The 9,143-nt window shown below is 38.6% G+C and overlaps 1 long non-coding RNA gene across 1 annotated transcript; it reads right to left on the bottom strand.

Moving 5' to 3' along the window:
• Positions 1 to 5,042, bottom strand: LOC143673487 (uncharacterized). Its single transcript, XR_013170402.1, has 4 exons — positions 4,790 to 5,042; positions 2,613 to 2,673; positions 2,272 to 2,384; positions 1 to 949 (listed from the first exon to the last, which is right to left on the bottom strand). It is a non-coding gene; the product is annotated as an uncharacterized LOC143673487 (long non-coding RNA).
• Positions 5,043 to 9,143: the final 4,101 nt, after the last annotated feature.

The raw sequence follows: 9,143 nt of genomic DNA, 5'->3' as shown, positions 1-9,143 counted from the left end.
ACATTCCCACTCGTGAAGGGCACCTGCCTTTATCTTCCCCCATTTTAGATACATTTTTCAGTTGCCCATCCCAATTCTCTGTAAAACCATTGCTCTGAGGAAGATATGCAACATACATCCATTCGATGTGACATCTCTGCCTATTTTAGACACTGTGGGTTGTAAATTGCGTTCCCTGGTCTCACAAAATGTAACTTGGCAGTCTAGGTTGGTTATCTTCTGTTCCAATCCTTTTACAGTATTATAAGCATTTGCATTTACCACTGGGTATGCAAAGCCCAATTCGGAGCAAGTATCTATTCCTGTCAGGAATTTACAGCCTCCTGGGACTAACAGCAGTTTTCTGATGTAGTTTTACTTGCAAGCTGTGTGCAAGACCTTTCCCTTGGGGAATCTGTCTCATAGGCATCTGCACTCTCTGCCTCGCTAATTGATAGAGCAGTTCTTGCTGGGATTTTGTGCCTCAGAAGGTGCAAGTGGAATCTGCTGAGATTCAGCCCAACTCTTCATTGCTGCGGATTCCCCAGGTCCACTCATTTCATGAGCCTACGTGGCTGCCTCAAGTGAGCATGCCAGGGTATTCACTGGTCAGTTCCAATTATCTTTTGATCCTGGAAGGAGATCTTCTGATGCACCCCTTAAATAACCCACAGGGATTTCCATAGGACCAAGCCCCATACAAGCTCTTTAATAGACCAGCTTTCCATTGCCCATCTGCTTGACTATATGTCCAGGCCACTGGACCACAGCCCATGAGCTGGGGAAAATCCTAGCATAGGGGCAAGTATGGTTGTTCAGTTCTTCCAACACCATAAGGATGAACTGCAAATTACTGAAAATCACTGAGCTGATTTGTTCTTACCTTCTTCAACCAGAGTTTTTCCATTAGTTGGTTGTAGTGAGGCAGCCTTCCAAACTGGATGCTGTCTGTCCTCCAATTACAATAAATCTGCTTGAGAACAGAGAATCGACATAGATAAAAGCCAAGCCAAATGACCCCAGGATCACCTCATCCACAGGCCCAATCCCCATGAACTTGTGCCTGAGCTATGCATAAAAGGAGGTCACTTTTTTTTTTTGCTTGTTTGTAGTTAATGTCAGGCATTAGGAGCATAAGACAGCACCCAAAAACCTGAGATATATTTTTTGGGAGGAATTTATGAGGATAACCAGTGTGCTTCAGAATATTCAAAAAGTTTAAACATTTTAATACAGATTGTCTTCATGACAAGTTTATAAATGTAAATGACCTAATTGGCAAACAGCTTATCTACAAAAACAGACTTGTAGATAAAAAGTGGATAAGCACTTTTGGAGAGCTGAGATCTAATTCCTACAAGTCCTAAGGTGCTTGTTTAATGGAAGGCCCCTCCCCTAGCTCACAACAAATGGATGGGAGTAATTTTGAAACATGTTTGATGAATACAAAAATTAAGCAAGAGATCTGACTATAATTCCCAAATTTTAAAATAAGTGAAGAGGAAACAAATTTAGATGCATCAATTATTATGGGAAAATACTTATCAAATTGAAATTAAGGAGATTATAAACAACCTAATTTCACATTTGAAATGAAGGTATGAAAATTAAATGAAATGTCTCCAGATTTTGAAAATATTAACTGGAGAAAAGTTATTTTACATGTGCACTTGGTTTACAAAATTGGTTATGGACATAGCACTTTATTTCAGAAAATTTAAGTCCTTTGGACATTTCATCTTAAACGGTTTTAAGCAGCATGCAGTATCAATTATTCTGAATATAAAATCCATATGTGTTTGGATTTTCTTAAACTAATAAAGGAATTCTGCTTAGTGCTATAAAGGAATTCTGCTTAGTGCTATCTTAGTCATATTTGGAAGTGGCATTCAGAATTTATTTTAACAATACTGGTCAACGTGAGGTCTTTGAAGAAGTTAAGTGGCAGTTAATTAAAAAATATTTAAGATGGTCACTGGGTTGCCAGATGTCGTCAACCGTGGCAATTCTCTCAAATGAAAATTAGATAAGCTTAGAAGTACATTATTTAAAAATTATTATTGAAGAGTGTGCTTCTATTAAAGCCAGGCAAGTAAAATTATAAAAAATTCTGGTTTGGGTATAAATATTTAAACCTAAAATAATGCAAGTTTTAATACACTTATTATCCACGGATTTAATGTTTTTCAAATTCTTTACCGTTGCAGGAAAAATGAACCATTCAAAAATTAATAAAAGCACGCAGAGAGGCACATATTATCCTTTCACCTTGGGGTTTGACCGGGCACTCACCGTGTCCCCAACACAGGCGCCTGGCAATGCCGATGTTTCGTATATTCTTTCCATTCTCTCTGAATTTGTCGCGAGATTTCTGCCCAGAAATAATCCTGAATCTGTAAAAAACACTACAGTATGCTTTGGTTTCCAGCCGTCAAACCCCTCAATAAATGGGTACTTTTGTCACATAACTCTTGGTGGCGTAGTATATGAGGGGATGGAGCAAAAACACGTGGTGAAAGTTCAGCAGATGAAAGGTTCCATGCTCGCTAGCGAAGAAAAATGTCTCCGGCGAAGTCGCGGCAAAGCTCCCCGCTCAGCAATGAAGACTGCGAAAAGAAGACTTTTGTACTCACTGTTTAAGCTGCACCAAGCTGGTCCCCAAAGCGCCGTCTCTTTCTGGGGCGGAGGGACCAACTGTAAACAAAAACCCAGGGTTGGTGTTTCTGCACAGGAAGGTGGGCAAAGGCGAGTTGGGTCGCCCCCTGCCGGCCGTCGGGCGCAGTGACGGAAGCTTTGAGTTCAGGGTTCAGTGGTGGCCGGGTGGGGTGAGTCACAGCGATTCTCAAGGGTGGGGTCTCTGCTAAGGACTTTGGAGATGCTCTCCAGCCCTCTCATTTAACACATTAATATGCCCTCTTATAATTTGCCAGTCATTTCCCTTATCCACATAAGTTAGCGCCATAAGGGTTTTCTCTTTTAATTCACCAGAGCTCACCACAGCTCCCACAAGACTTGCTTCCTACGCAGTCACCATATCATAAATTTATGGTGACAATTAACTGGGCAATGTATATGATCCATCCGAGGCATATTAAACATGGTTATTTTATCATCATTAGAATTATTAACTTTGTTGAATACATTTTAGGTTCTCAGAAATAATCGCCAATTGATCATTTCATAAGCACCAGCTGACAGAGAAACCGCATCAGAAAACTGACATCTGAATGAATAAGCCTCCAGATTATTCCGTTTCCCATCCAAAAATCACCCCCAAGCCATAAAGCAGGCTTCCTCCCCTTCCTCCTCAATGATAACTCAGTGAGAATGTCACTGAAATAGCAGAGCAAGGTGGCTCCATTTCCTTGCCATTAAACAAGCAGTCAGGAGACTAGTAGAGGCATGTGGTTGTAGTATAAAGTGCAGGAAGACTTTCTAAACAATGTGACCAGTCACCTAGGGAGGGCTCCTGAAACCAATACTGGGATGGAGAGAAACCAGAATATAGAAGGGGGGCTGAGGGGAAAGAAGATCTATGAAAATATAAGACTTACGTATGACCTTCCCTGAATTTTTCAGTTAAGAAGGAAACCAAAATGGAAATTGCAAATTAATTCAAAATTAAAAACAATGAATACATTATATATCAATACCTGCAGGCACGATCAAACATATTCTGAGGCAAACCTCTAAATATAAGTTTATATAATAGAAATCTTGAAAGACTAAAAATAGGTGAATGTAAGAAAACTTTGGGGGTGATAGGTATGTGCATTATCTTGACTGTACTGGTTCTTTCATGAGTGAATGCATATGTCAAAACTTAAAAATTGGACATTATATATGTACACAGTATCAAATGTCAACTATAACTCAATAAAGCTGTTTAAATAAAAAGCATACAATATAATTTAATTAAGCAGTCAATTCAAGATACTGGAAAAAGAACAATAAAATTAAACCAAAGTAAAGTAAAGAATTAACAAATGTAGAAGCAGAAATGAATGAACCTGAACACAGAAGAAAACTCAATAACCTTGAAGAAAAAGTCAAAAGGTGGTGATTCTTCCAGACCAGCTTAGTAGGTAAATATTTGGTAAAACTGACATAGGGAATAGAGGAAAAATACCTTTAGAATAAGAAATAAATCATAATTACAGTTAAAGAGAATCTTTTTAAGTTTTAAAGAAAAAAGAATGCTCAACTTCATGTCAAATTTTATAATTAAATAGATAACTTTCATGGACATGTAATCAATTGACAACATAAAAGGTGGTAAATCTCTATCACTACACTCACAAAAAGCAAAAGATCTGGAATTTTAAGACACTGAGTATTTCTACATCATATAAACCTCTCCAAAGCATGGAAAAAGAAGCAACGCTTCCCAAGTCATTCTGTGATTATAAAATAACCCTGACAGCAAAATAATACATTAGGTCCATCTTATTAGATGGCAATATAAACAAATATAATCTAGTAGTTTATTAAAACTATACTATCTCAGGAAGAAGTAGAATTGAGCCCAGGAACATCAGGACTGGGGGGGGGGGGGAATAGAGAAATGTCTGAGTAGGGGTCTTCGGTTGCAACAGGAAATCAGAAGGGAAGGAAGGGGGGTGGAAGAGAGAAAGACAGGAAGAGGTGAAGGAAAAAAGAGAGGGAAAGGAAGGAAGACAGGAAAAGGAGGGAGGGAAAGAAAATTACTGACCTATTTAGCTAAGGATGGAGGAAACTTTACAACTCAAAAGATGTCTTCCACTATGCCTCTTGCTCTCCCTTCCTCCACTCCCACAGGTGGTATTCTCACCTGTATAGTCAACTTCCTTAGAGCCTCGTGCCTTCAAAAGGTAGGGAAGGAAGCCTTGCAGCCCAAGTCTGGGAAGGAACAGATGATTACAGCGTAATAAAGATAAGGAGGTGCGCTGGCTTGAGAGTCAATTTAGCAGTGAAAAAGGGCCTGTGAGGGAGAAATTACTCTCAAGACCTAAGAGCCCCTGCCTACGAACAGAATACTAAAAATTACTGGCCATTCACCTCCGAAACAGGACGTCGGAAGAGAAAGGATTTGTCGGTGGGAGGGCAGGAGAGCAAAGACGCTGACGCAGAGGCTGGGAGGAGCAGGAGGCGGGGGCTGGGGTGGGGGCGGGTTTCCCCGGCTGGAGCTCCCTCGAGGGTGGGTCAGCGGGGCCCAGGAAGGAAGGGCCCCTACCCGGCTTTGCCTCTGTCCACCACCTAAAGGAGTTTTCTCGCTGCAGAAATTAGTGCCAATCCAGAGCCAGGCCAGGGTGTTTCCAGGCGACGTATTCTGGCAGGCTGCCTGGAGAAGGCGGCCATCCTCTCCCAGGACTGGAACGGCGTCCAGAGGACTGACTACAGATGAAATTAGGGGAGAATAAAGAAAGGAGAACCAGGAGGGGGAGGAAAAGGAGGAGAAAAAGAGGAGAAAGAGGAAGCAGTTGAAATGGTTGTAGACTTTTTTGGAATAAAAGTTACTGATCAAATTGTAACTGAGAAATTAGGATTTAGGGGATGATTTTGATTACTGAATCATATTCCTTTTTGCTTTCTGGGATATGGGAGTAGACAGAAGGGAATACCTGAAATCCCTAAACTAGAATTCAGCTGCCCTGATATCTGAAATGACTGTAAAAGCCCTTATCTTGTGCCTTTGTGACCATAAGAGTTGTTCCTGTCATTTTATCTGGTCATTTTCTTGTAGGGCAAAGGGCCCAAAGCTAACAAAGAATTTGTAGTCAGTCATTAACTAGCTCAGGCCCCCACATTTGTAAGTCCTATCCCCTAGACTCTGCTGTTGAGAGATAACCAGTCTCCCTTCCTTTCAGCTTACACCTTTAGTATTGAAGTGATAGCTCAGACTCCCCTCCTTTCAGCTTTTTTCTCTTACTGCAATGCTAATGATAACACTGTTACCTTTTTTGCTTTGAATTTGCTGTCAGAAATGACCTCATCTCCCCTTGTTAAAATCCATAAAAACCTTGAACCCTCTAAGACAGATTTTAGGCTGCTAGGCCATCTGCTGTCCTACTACTTGCCTAGTAATAAATTCTTTCTGTCTTTGAAAATCCAATGTCTCAGGAATTGGTTATTGAACAATTGGGCAAAAGAGTCCACGGCCTTTGTCTGGTAGCAAAATTGGAAGTGTGGCCTAGGGTAAGTAAAAAGGGCCTCAGCGCCTGAGCATGTCTGAGCAAAGCTGAGAGTCACTGGTGCTTGGCAGTGTGGTGGTGCAGGGGAGATTTTTACACCTTTTCCAGTGAAAGGTGTCCTTCAGGTGACACATCTGGATTGTAACATTTCAGGGCTTTGGCATATACTGTTTATGCAATTACAGACCAAAGAAAAAGAAAAGAAATCCTGCTGTTTGCCTGGAAGCATTTAACTCCCTCCGATAATTATTTTCTGTGGGAATCTCTTGAAAGAGAAGTCAGAGGGAAGCATAGCATGGAAAATACCATCCTCTGTTTTCTCTGGTTATACAGACTTCTATGAACACACACAAAACTGAAGGATTCCAAAATTTCACCTTCCCTATTTATAGAAGTAACTAAGCATCCAAAGATTAAAAAAATAATAATAATGACAGAGAAAAGGAAGAGTAAATGGACAGGTCTAGAAGGGAGTTGGTGATGAAGCTGTGGCTCAGAGAAAGAGAAAACAATGAGCAATTATTTATTCACAGATGAAAACACAGGAGTGATTCTCCTGAAAAATACACAGGTAGTGAAAATGAAAAATGAGGTCAGGTTCTAAAAAGAAGTTTACCTTTGTGTTTGTAACTTTCTATTGTTAGTGTATTGTTCCACTGAATTTTTTCCAGGAGACATTGGTGGGGTGGAGGAACCTAAGGTCTGGTCATAAGTTTTGCCTGTGGTCAGAGCCAGGCAGCAGACTTTTGTATGTGCTGTGCAGAAAGGATACATACAAGGATATTGAAAGAAAGTGGTAGAACTCCTGCTTATATTTATTTTTCATCTAAACAACTTAAAAAATGTTTATAAAGGTTTATAATTTTTAAATATTTAAATTTAGTTTTTCAATATTAATTTTAAATATATGGCTTGTTATTGGTGCCTTCACTGTCATCATGTCAGATAACCACCCGTCCAGGATGATATATTTTATTTACTCACCATGAAGAGAGGTGGAGAAAAGAGCTCTCTTTCGTGTGCTTCCAGCACATTACTCTGTCCTACAGTTTTTGTGTGGTCTGTTATGTGAGCATACAGATTATATTCTCTAGTTTTGACTAAATCAACCTTACGAAATAGACAGATGACAGTGATTAAAGATCATTCTAATTCATCTAATTTCAATGAATAAGAAAATAGCCTATGTGATGCTTGTACCATGTGCTGTCTGCTGATACACTGATTTGGTAATCAGAGACATCAACCAAATATTTTTTGAAATTATCGATAAGACCTATGAAATTTGGAATAATGGATTTTTCTCCAATGAAATTTTCTCACTGCAAAGGACTTAAATGTCATCCAACTTAAAGATGATTTCAATCTTTTTTTCATATACAAGTGTTCAAATGTTTAGTTGACCCTTTCCGTAATGACAAGTGGTTATAAATGGGAGTGTCTATGTAATTTTCATTTTTTGATTATTCATTGCTAGAGTATGGAAATACAATTGATTTTTCCGTATTGATTTTGAATCTTGTAACCTTGTTGAACTCATTTATTAATAGTTATTTGGAGGATTTCTTAGGGTTTTCTATATTACAAGATCATGTCATCAGTGTAACCGTGAAATTGGGAATTAACAAATGATTATGATTATTAAATCAGTATATATATATATATATTTCTTTCTACCCTCTAAGTATGTTAGAATAGACAGAGGGAAATATCTGAAATCTCTGAATCAGAACAAGCTGTTTTGATTTCAGATAATGATGGTAAAAACCTTGTGACTAACCTTCAGTTGTATCCATTTTAGCCACTATAATCTAGTTGCCCTGATCTTTCATAACTTTTATCTTGTGCCCTGTGATTGTAAAAATGTTGTGACTAACGTTCATTTGTACACATTTATCCAGTTGTTCAACTTTAGAGTCTTGTAATCACTAAAGACAGCCCCTAATGTTTATTAATGAAGGGCCTTGGGTCCTCCCAGAGCTGACCCACCCCAAGTCCAAAGTCGTCTCGATGATGGAGCAAGGATCTAACCAAAGTGGACCTGCCAGAAATGCACAGTAGCTTAGACTTTAACCTACAAGTCACCTCTACTTCATTCTACCATTTTCTTTCATACATTCTGTGACTAAGCACGTAATCAATCTGTGCATGCTCAATAATCAGATCACCTCTAATTACATCATCTGGGGCCACTGTGTTCATTATCCTAAACCCTGCCTATCTTTTCTCTACTGAAACTATCAGAATTACTGCAGTTCAGGGAGACAAATTTAGGGCTGCTAGGCCATCTGTGCTCCTACTAGGTGCCTAGTAATAAATTTCTCTCTTTGAGACCACAGTGTCTCAGGAATTGGTTATTCAGCACATCAGGCAAAAGAATCCATGGCCTTTGTCCAGTGACAATAGTATTCCTTTATAACCCATTTTTATTTCTGTAGTATCTGAGATAATGTTCTCTCCTCTTTCATTCCTGATTTTAGTAATTTACGTCCCCTCTTTTTTTCTTGGTGAGTCCAGCTAAAGGTTTGGTAATTTTCTTGATCTTTTCAAAGAACCAAACTTGATTTTCTCCCTAGTTTCTGTTTCCTTTTTTTTCTACTTTAATATTTATTATTTATTTTCTTCTGCTTGCTTTTAGTTTAGTCTACTGTTCTTTTTCTAGTTTCTTAAGGTGGAAAGTTAAGTTATTGATTTGCGATTTTTCTTCTATTTTATTATAGACCTTTACAACTATAAATTTCCCTTTAAGCTAGGTTTAGCTGCATCTCATAAGTCTATATATTATGCTTGCTTTTTCAATCATCTCAAAGTCAACTCCAGTTTTCCTTGTGATTTCCTTTTGATCCATTGGTTATTTAGAAGTATATTAGTTAATTCACACATATTTACAAATTTCCCAAACATTCTTTTATTACTGAATTCTAATTTCATTTCATTGTGGTTGTTAAATATAATTTTTATGATTTCAATCCTTTTTATTTCATTGAGACATTT

This window comes from Tamandua tetradactyla, chromosome 2 (assembly GCF_023851605.1).
Source record: "Tamandua tetradactyla isolate mTamTet1 chromosome 2, mTamTet1.pri, whole genome shotgun sequence".
NCBI lineage: Eukaryota > Metazoa > Chordata > Mammalia > Pilosa > Myrmecophagidae > Tamandua > Tamandua tetradactyla.
The sequence above is the reverse complement of the archived record's forward strand: the minus strand, read 5'-3'. Positions and strand labels throughout refer to the sequence as shown.